At 46.0% G+C, this 10,671-nt stretch overlaps 1 protein-coding gene across 4 annotated transcripts in view; it reads right to left on the reverse strand.

The window, feature by feature from the left end:
* Window positions 1-10,671, reverse strand: part of VIT (vitrin) — a 103,102-nt gene that overhangs the window by 9,707 nt on the left and 82,724 nt on the right. The window lies entirely within an intron of this gene.

The following is a 10,671-nucleotide window of genomic DNA, read 5'->3' on the forward strand; positions in this document are numbered from 1 at the left end:
ATAGAACTCCTGGAAGCTGGAAGTGTGACCCTCTGTCCTCCACGTTATTAGTAAATATGAGGGACAAAGGGTGGGTCGTGGACAAAACCAAAGTGAAATGCCCAGCAGGCATGCTTATCTCTGTGAGAGGGGACTAGAACCTGCAAGGACTGGCTCCCTTCGGGGAAGACAAGGAAAGTTTAAGAGAAGCTCAGGGAGATGGGTGTTGGGGCCAAACCCAACCAGATGAAATGCTACCAGATGAAAACTAAGGATTCAACAAAGACAAACAACAATGACAAAGCCGACTACAGAATGGGGAAACGTGGGTGTGTTAGCTGAGCCTGACCTTCCCCTCAGTCTGTGAGCAGGGTAAAGCCTCATGAACAGGGGTCTTAGTAACACAACCCCTGTTCATGTCACAGGGAAGAGAAATCACAGAGAAGGAGCTCTATTGCTTTCACACTTATATTTTCTTTCCTTCCTTCTTCAAAGACTCAAGGGCTTTCAGGTTCATACTCTTTACAGATCAATATCAGTGAATGCTGAACTTGGCCCCTAGCCATCAAGGCTCAGAACCTGGAGTCCATCTTTGCTCATCCTGGGGACTCTGGGTCCTTGTAGGTCCCTCTGTCCACCATCACTTGCTTTTATCCTTCCTCTGAATGTCTGCAGTGACCCTCTGAGTTCAGGCACCCTACTCCTTGCTGTTTCTATTGTAAGAGTCTCTATTTGGTCTCTTCTAAGCCAACTGTATGCATATCTTCTAAAACACCACCAACAACTCTTCCTTGGCTCAAAAATCATCAGAGGCTCCCATTCTTTAAAAAAGTCCCATCCATAATTTAATTCCAACCCATCATGTTCATATGGTGCTGTCTCAGACTCTCTCTCCAACCCCCTCCCAATTCTCTCAGGATAGCCTATATTCTAGGCAGAAAGAGCTGCTATCTCCTGGTTTTCTAGCTTTGTGTCCTTGCTCATCAATCCCCTCACATCTGGAAGACCCAAAGTGTGCCCACCCTCCAGCTCCAGCTCCCTGCCGCCTGCCCTTCCCCCACTGAAAGCCTCCGCACCTGACTCTGCTTCTCTAACCCACACCACCTTACACAAGTGCATAGCACCTGCAGGCTCTCAGTGAATGGTACTGAAGGAACACACATTTCTTCTTTCTTCTGTGCATCTCTGCCTCTAATGCTGGCACTGTCCAGGGTGTATCTCCCTCATGCCTCCCTCTTCAGTGCGTGCACTTCATGGGAGAGCTCAGCGACTTCAGTCTCCTGGGCTTCAGAGACGCTCACATCGCCAACAGCTGTCCAGCGCACACTGGCGGGTCCTCGCTCTTGAACCCCAGATAGACGTAAAATGACTCCCATCCATCTCCAACCAGAATGCACTGGGTGGTGCCTGGAAGTGGTCCACAACCACCTCAGGTTTGATATTTCCAATACTGAAGTGGTATCTTCTGGATCGATTCCATCCAACCACCCATATTCCCTTCTGCATTCCTTCCTCACCCTGACTCACTGTCATCTCGCAGAATGCATCCTCTGGTTGCCTTCTGAGACCTTCTTCATCATATGCCATAACCTGTCAGACCAGCCTCTTAAATATTTCTCGTCTCTCTCGCATCCTTTCCAGGATTCCATCTTTACCTTCTTGAGCTATTGCTATAGCTTCCTAAATGGTCTTCCCAGAGCAGCCTGTGCAGGGGACCATTTATTCAATAAGCGGTCATGCTGATCAGAGGCAAATTAACCTGGGAGCTAAGAATACCTCTTCCAAGGGGCCTAATTTTGTATTTGTAATTTTGTGCCCTTTTTCTTAAAGGGACCCTCGAAGTACATAAGCTTCAGAGTAGCCAAAGTCTTGATCCTCCCTTGGTGACTAAGGAATATAAGCTTTTGGGGGCCTAAAAAATAAAGTATGAGTCGAGCCAAAACAAACAATATATTATTGGCTGTAAAATGAAAAATTGCAAAATTGATATTAATTGTAAGTATGTATTGTTAATAGTTATTGATATTGTTAATAGTAAGTATGTAATTGTCTACTAAACATAACACAATATCCACTTCATTCATTATAAAATATTAACTCATAAAACTTTATACATTTGAAAATGATCTGTGGGCTAGATTTTGTCCCTTGCAAGATTCCCTGAGTCTGTCTGATGATTGTGAAGAAATCATAGCTAATCATAAGGGGTTGCTCATACACAAATAACTTAAAAAACAAAAATATTATTTTTTTCCCAAAGTTTTTCCAGAAAAATGTATTTAAATGTCGAATTTAGTCACTTAGTCACATCTGTGGCATTCTCTGGAATGCTGCTCAGAAGGCTGTCTTAATATTGATCACTTTGCAGAGCAATCGATTACCTGTCTCTTTCCTGTACTGCATATACAGCCCAGTCTCCTTATTTGCAGTAGTTACGTTCTATAAAGTTGCTGCAAACATCAAATTAGCAAATACTGAGCCACTGCTCCTAGGGGAAGTACTAGCTTAGGTTCCTGTGGGCCTCTAGTCATGACATTTTCATCAGTATGTCGATATATTAAACTTGTTTTATGTACATTTTTGTTGGAAGACACCTAACTTAATGTATATTTCTTATAAATAATCACATGCAATATTTCTGTTTAATAATACAGCAGCTGAGAACGGTTTAACAGCTTTCTGACCCTAGGTAATATCACTATAAATTTCTTCGGCTCTTAGCCTCACAATGCCATCCATTGCGTTTTGTTTTGTTTTGTTTTTTTCACATCAGTTGTCACTTCATGAATTCATAAGTTCACCTACTTTTTCGTAGCTTCATCAGGCATTCTAGTTATTACTTTGTCACTTTCCAGAGCAGAATCACATACAGATCAGTGATCTTCCTTTCCTTTTCGGAAAGCACCGAATCATTGGTTCATTGACATTGAACTCATGCCTGAAGAAAACTTACTGAGTAGGGGCTGTTTCTCCATAAGCACCTCCTAGCCATTCTTGTGCTTGTAAGACTTGAAAGCATTCCAGCAGTATACTTGGGGGCCATTTAAAATAGTGAAATCATCAATGGAAAGCACAAAAATAGGAAAAACGTGGCGCTAAATAGATTGCAACGAAGAGACTTGTTCACAGTAGGGCTGCTGAAGCAGGAAGGCAGGGCATTGCCCTGTTCGACCTTGGCTGGGACTGTGGGTCAAGCAGCTCAAATCCCATCCCCTTGCTGTGCTAGTCTGCAGATGGCTCTACACGTGCCTTGAGAATTTGCTTGCAAATATGGAAGCCACAAGTCATGAAGATCGACTGTTACCTATTTGAGAACAGGCTCCCTGTCTTAGTGTTTCCTATCCCTTGTATTTAGCATACAGGGGATTAAATAGGTAATTATGGGATAAATAAATGGAGAAAGCTCAAATGTCCTCTCCTTTCTTGGATCACCCTTCCTGGAGTTGAACACTCTGTTTCTCAGCTCCACACTGATCTTTGTCTTCCTTTATTACATCACAGAGATGGATGAATCCATCTACCGAGACAGACAGATGAGCTATTCATATACCCAATGAATAGATGCTTTTAATTTTATTTAATGTTATTTCTTTTAAAAATATTGCCTCCCTTACTAGATGGTGAAGTCCTAACGAACACAATCTCTATCACATTTGTTGATTTATTTTTATTGGGAGACCCAAAGTGTGCCCACCCTCAACAGTTTCAGAGGATCTCTGAAACTCTCCTGTTGCTAAAATTATTAGGGAGGGGCAAAGCTACTGAGCCATTCATCAAGGGACTTACAGACAAATGTAATCAAACCACTTAGAAGAATTTTACATTGTATCCCCTGCAAATGACATAGAGCTTAGTGCATGGTAAACATTCAATAAATCTTTGTTAAATTGAAATTAAATCATAGGAATGAATGATACATTTGTAACTAAAAACTGGAGCAGCTCTTGGTACCAGAACACATGGGTGTGTGTATCCTTTTTCAGGGTCTAAGGGCTGGTGGCCTGACACCCTCGCCAGGTTCCTTTTCAGAGACAGAGACTAGTTAAAAAGTTCAGCTATATTTCTATCTAAACAAACGTCTAATTTATAATTTTACTATAAGATCTCAATAAAGGAAAACCTTTTTCTTCCCCTCAGCGATATCAGTGATTTCCTTTGAAACTAAGAGAAGAAAGCAAATGAAGTTCTATAGCTCAAGGAGGAAAGAACCAATTGTACTGTTTGATGCAACAGGAAATGACTCCCCTGTGAGCGTTAAGAAGCAAGAAGAATGCCTGTCAGAAATGGTCCCTTGTGATCCTGAGGAAAGCTCGGCACCTGGGGAACAGGGCACAGGGACAGATGTCATTGTGTCCAGGCCTCCCTGAAGGTAAAATTCACCTGAGGCACCTGTTCAAGTCTTGAGACACCAGATCTCATCCTGGCAGCAGCTCTCATCGGTAGGTCTATACTGGAGGTGGGCATCTTTGTTTGTTTGTTTTAAACAAGGGATCCAGGTGAATCCTATGCTTAGCAAAGTTGGGGAAGCTCTGGAGTCTGGAAGACTTCTACGGCCCCTTCAGTTAAAGCCCCAGGGGCTCCTGTGTTAGCCCAGGTACTTGGAGCTACACTGTGTGAGCCTCTCACACAAGTTCTCTGCCAGCAGAGACATACTGATGGCTCAGCTCTCCTGTAGTGCCAGCTTTTCAAAATGGTTTCCTCCCACAAGGCATCACCTGAGGTTACAATAAAATCACCTGACTATATTGAATCTTCTCATTTTCTTAAATGCTAAAATGTGATGATTTAGGGGCTTAGTCCCTGAGATGAACCATGCCTGTGGAATCAGGAGCATGCTCTAGGGTGACCTTGGCTACCCAAGGTCATGCCAGGAGCTGCAGGCTGGGTGGCAGACACATTCCTTCAGTGCATTGCCAGGCTCTGAATGAAATGAGTTTGCCCCCAGTCCCTCAGAGGACCGAGCATCTCCAGCCACCCCCGTGGCCTGGGCCAACCTGCTGGAGACTTGGTACAACTAGCCCCTTTGGAAAGGACACTGGTCCTACATTTCCTAGGACCCGAGGTGGGAAGCAGGGTCTTATAATCAAATTTTGTTTCTAGATGAAATTTTTTTTGTAATTAATAACAAGAATTCAATGCATCCACCAAAAAGTAGAAAATTAACCTGTATAATTTCCTGCGGGGGGGAAATGCGGACCTGCTGTGTGGTGATCTGAGAGAGACCCTGGAACACACAGACTTGTCTGTACCCGCGTCACAGGGCTCAGAAGCCCCGCACCACGGGATGTCTGCAACAGACACCGCGGCTGGCATTTCCTGACCCTGGGCCTGGGCCCGACCACCCGGGGATAGATTGGAAATGTAGGTTCTGATTCTATAGTCCAGAGTGAGGTCTGAGGGTCTGCCTTTCTAAGAACCTCCCATTTGAAACCGTGGATCGATCGCACGTGGAGTAGCAATGCCTTGGGGCGATGCTGGAAGAATCAAGAGAATCAGCAGGGGGCTGCCAGCGGTAAGAGGACAGAGGAGAACCCGTGAGAAGTCTGGACAGGGCATGAGAAAGGCTGAGAAAGGGAGGAGGAGGAGGAGCGGGGGGAGGAGTCACCGGATGACAGTGCAGGCCCGTGGGAATCGCTGTGCCCACCCGCCCCGCCTGCACCATGGGATCGCCTGGGAGCTCCAAAACTTAACGATGCCTGCGTCCCACGCTCAGAAATTCTGATTTAATCGAACTGAGGTGTGGTCTGGGAATTGGGACTTTCCAAAGCTCCCCAAGTGGTTCTAATGTGCACTGAGGTGGCCATCGGCTTTTCTAGCAGAATGTTCTAGGGACCGAGGGGTGTAGGGAGGACCATCTCAGGGGAGCCCTGCCATAAGCCCGGGCAGTGGGAGGCGGAGGCGGAAGGGGAGCTGGTGAGTGGAAGCCTAGCGCAGTCCTTGCTTTATCTGTACCTCCGGGAGGACTCAGAGGGGAGGAAGAGAAAAAGCACAGGAGTTTTGGGTAAATGTTATTCATGGCTCACTCAGCCTTGAGACTGTGTGCCTGAGGAGTGTGGCTCAAGGGCTCACCTGCCCGTCTCTTGGAGCAGAGGATAGAGGTACCACTGTCTGTGCCATTGGGCCCCAGAGAGCCGATGACAGGCAGCTGTTCTGAGATCCTGTTAGTTTCTGGAAAGGCAGTGGGGGACACAAGAAGAAGACCGGGGCAGACATTGGAGGGATCTGGGCTCTAGGAACCAACTTGTAGGAAGCTGAGCTCTCTCTTAACCTCTTGGCAACAGAAGGGAATTACACACTAAAATATCGGCTCCTGGGTATTTACCAGATACTGGTTTCATAAGTCTGGAATGGGACCTGGGCATCAACATTTTAAAAGCTCCCTAGGTAATGCCAGTGTGAAGTCAGGACCTTATTGCACTGAGCCCATGGAGCTGTGTCTCAGGCTCCAGTCCTGCCCGCACCTCCTTTGCTGCAGTCTTAAGAGAATGTGCCAGAATGTATAGTTTCCTCTTTCTGCGGCAAGAAATGACCATAAACCTAGTGGCTTAAACACTCCTTAGCCTTACAGTTCCAGAGGTCATGTCATGTCTGTCGTAGGTCTCTCTGGAAGGGCTGTGTCCCTCCTGGAGGCTTTGGGGTAGGGGTAGGGGTGGGTCCATTTCCTTGTCTTTTCTGTCTTCTAGAGGCTGCTTGCATTCCTTGCTCATGGCTCCTTTCCTCCATCTTCAAAGCCAGCAGTTGACTATCCCTGACCATTCTCCAGTCCGATATTTCTCCGACTGATAGCAGGGAAAGTTTCTCTGCTTTTAAGGTCTTGTGGGATTAGATTGGGACACTGGATAATCCAGGATAATCTCCCCATCTCAAGGTCCTTAACTTTAATCACTAGATGTGCACAGAGTCCCTTTTGCCATGTAAGGCAACGCATTCACAGGTTTCAGGGATTCAGAGGTGGGTAAGTTTGGGAGCCGCTCTTCTGCCTACATGCCTGTCCTGACACTTGTTCTTTCCTCCACTCTGACTGTCCCCCACACGGGGGCTCAGCCAATCCCCAGGAGGACTCTGGGCATCCTTCCTTCTGGGAGGGAGAGCTGCTGAGTGTCTGACTGCAGCTTCTCAGTCCAGAGCCAAGAGGTCAGTGGAGGAAGCCCACCCCTGAGCCACTTTCCAAAACACTGGGCAGCTGTGGGAGAACCATGAGCAAAGAAAGTCAATTTCATTTTGAAATGAAGAAAAAACAACATTTTGCTTTGCTCTATAACTGTTTTCCAACTCTTGATATTCTAGGGTTGATTACAGACTTCAAAAGAATGTGTGCAATTCTATTCTATTTATCCTGACACTGGAGACTAAAACAAAATCATCTGGAAGGTCAGGGGCACTTAGCACCCATGGCCCCTGGCGGCCGTGAAACTGCAAGCAGCTTGGCTTCATTCATTCTGCGGACTAGAGTTCACCTAAGAGCTACTTGTTCTGCTTGTCCTTTCACTCAGCCTTTCCGTGTTCCCCTTGGTATTAAGTGCGATCATGAGCCTGTTGACTGTGTACTTCACTATTAGAGCTCCTGCGCCAGATGGGGGCGCAGTCCTTGGCTTTTAGTCTAAGGACAGCGTTTCCGTCCTCACCATGGTGGAAAGCCTCAATTATCATGAGCTTTTTGGGCAGATGAGCCAAGTCTTCTCTTTGAAGTCAATTCTGTTTGCCATTTTAGGAATTAACCCAAGATTTAATATTTGCCCTCTCCCCAGGTCACGCATTTGGCTCTGTGTTCTTGGGAAAGTCACTCAACCTCTCTGAAGGCAGCACTGGCCTCTCCTTGAAGGTCTCATTCTTGATGGACCGGTCATTTCTTTTAGAGCCTCACTTCCTCTCTATAACATGAGGGGGTAGAAGCAGGAGCTTTCTGTGGCCCCAAGGCTCTGTGATTCTGAGAGAGCAGGGCTGATCCCCGTGATGGTAAGGTGGGCACTGAAATCTGGTGAGAACCCAAAACACCGGAAGCATCAGATTCCCAACCGGCCATCGGCTCTTCCTGCTTTTCCTTTTCCAGAATCACAGGCCCTCCATCTGCATCCCCTCCCCCTTCCTCCCCCTTCCTCCCCTTTCCTGCCCCTTCCCTTTCTGCCATGCACTAAGACCTTTTGGTAAAGAAAGGATTGGAGGGAGCCCTTCAGGGAGGAAGCCGGGCGGCTGAAATCAAAAGCACTTCCAGCTGGGCACGCAGATTTCCCCTTGTGCCTCATCACACCCTTCTTATGCCGCCCTCCAGTTTATTGTGCTCCCCACATGCCACTGAAGGGTGCACCACCTCCAAGCAAAACCTCATGGCTCACCCCCCCAACAGGAACCAAGGCTGGAAGGAAGGGAGAAGCGGCTCACGTAGCCCCATCAGCCCAGCATTCATTTATCGGGTGTCTCCCGAGTACAGAGCCAGTCACTGAATCAGAGGACGTCAGGCTGGGAGAGCACTAACAGGTCATCCCAGCCACCCCTAGCATTGTGCGGAGGGCAGTGCCCCCATGGAGAGGTGAAAGCACCTGCTTCGGGTCACCCAGCAGCGCTCAGGCCAGAATTCAAGCTACGCCGCCACCAGCTCCTCCTGCTTTCCACAGCACTCTGTGGCTTAAGGAAGGTGCCAATGACGGAGTAGCTTCTATGAGCATGAATTTAAGGAGAACAGACACCATTTCTCTGAAGCGCTCCAAATTAACAGGACCCAGGATGCAGAAAAGACGAAGCGCAAGGCCTTTTTAGAAAGTGAAATTGGAAAAGCGTGGAGGTAACTCTCTCCTGCAAATGGTGATCGCATTAGGAAAATGTAGGGGAAATGCTCCTCTGGGCAGGGGAGGAGACTTTCCTGAATTGGTTTTCCTTCCTTGCAACATTGGCTCATTCATCCGCCTTCTCACTGGCACACTATTCTCCTGCCGTTTTTCTTTTCCTTGACAAATTTATTACCTTATTTTCATATTACACTATAAACTTTGGTATACACAGCTTTTAAAGCAGCTATTTTTAATGCAAGATGACACACCAAGCTTTGAACCCCCCAATAAAACTGACCGGGGACATCTGGTACTAAAATGCTTACATTTCCTCCCCAGAGAAGCCTACTCTCTGTTTGCTATCTTTAAAAAATAATGTAGGGGGCGCCTGGGTGGCTCAGTGGGTTAAGCCGCTGCCTTCGGCTCAGGTCATGATCTCAGGGTCCTGGGATCGAGTCCCGTATCGGGCTCTCTGCTCAGCAGGGAGCCTGCTTCCCTCTCTCTCTCTCTGCCTGCCTCTCCATCTACTTGTGATTTCTCTCTGTCAAATAAATAAATAAAATCTTTAAAAAAAAAATAATGTAGGAATGAAAATAGGCTGACATTTTGAAAACAAGAAAAAAAAAACTTATTTTTCTACTTCAAGTTGAAGTCTTCAAGACAGAGCCTTTGACATCGAAAGTTGACATTTGTAGCAATTAGTTATTTTCATCTCTTTGACTCTGACTATATACAAGTGCTGGGTAACTCATCCACTAATTTTTCTTCACAGGAACAGGAGGTAGTACTATATGTGTTATTGGGACTTAATGTTAAAAGTACAAATGTTATACGTTCTTATGAAAATAAAGGGGTTTTGATTATTTCTTTTGACAGTTCAAAGATCAGCACTCTAGGTAGGGCCTTTGATAGAACAGCCTTGGTTAAAATACTGCCCCTGGAGATCCTTGGAAAATTTTGAAGGATCTGATGGCACTCTGATTGTTGTCAGGTATACATGATTTTACTTTTGGGGAATGCGGGAGGCAAATAAGCTGGGGCTGCGGCTCCTTGGCAAGAAGCACTAAAGGTCTATGTTAGTTTCCCTTGCTAAGGTTAAGGTGAAGATGTGTGGGGGGGGAGGGGTCGTATTGTGGAAAGTGAGACCATTATCCTGTCCTTAATGGTTTCTGGTCAAAAGTCCACCTATCATTTGATAGATTTGAGATCTGTGCTTGTTTTCGCTTTCGATGGTTTGCTTATCATCTGTCAACATCTGTATATCTGCCTTAGGGAGAAACCTATTATTATGAAACAAGATTGACCCCCAATACGAGAAAAGGTTGAGCCTGGGTGTCAGTATGAATGTCCAATTTCTACTCTAACTAGAATAATAGAATGGACTGGGGACAGTCACCTGGTGATCAGCTGAGTGATAGAGGCCACCCCTTCCCCCGGCCCAGTCTTCCCCATTGCCTGGTGACCTTTTCCAGGACCAGCACAGAGGCCTAAGGTCATATGGAGAAAAGAGAAAGGTCAACCTACAGCACTGTATTTTCCAGGCATCTTATCTGTAGGTGGACAGAGCACAGGGTGCAGTCCACTTCTTGACCTACAGAAAAGGAAACTGAGATCAGAGCGGTGAAACCCTCTCTCAAGGCCACATAGCTTGTTACTGGTTGAGCTAAGACTTGAATCCAGCTCCCCTCATACCCAAATAAATATTCTCTGTACCAATCCTGAGTGCAAATGCCATTTACTCCCAAGTGTTCATTAAGCTGTCCTTCCTTTCTGGAAGAGCCAGATTTCTTTCTTTCTTTCTTTCTTTCTTTCTTTCTTTCTTTCTTTCTTTCTTTCTTTCTTCCTTCCTTCCTTTCTTTTTTTTTTTTTTTTTTTTTAAGATTTTTGTTTATTTATTTGACAGACAGAGATCATAAGTAGGCAGAGA

Source organism: Mustela nigripes, chromosome 7 (genome assembly GCF_022355385.1).
Source record: "Mustela nigripes isolate SB6536 chromosome 7, MUSNIG.SB6536, whole genome shotgun sequence".
In the NCBI taxonomy this organism is placed as follows: domain Eukaryota; kingdom Metazoa; phylum Chordata; class Mammalia; order Carnivora; family Mustelidae; genus Mustela; species Mustela nigripes.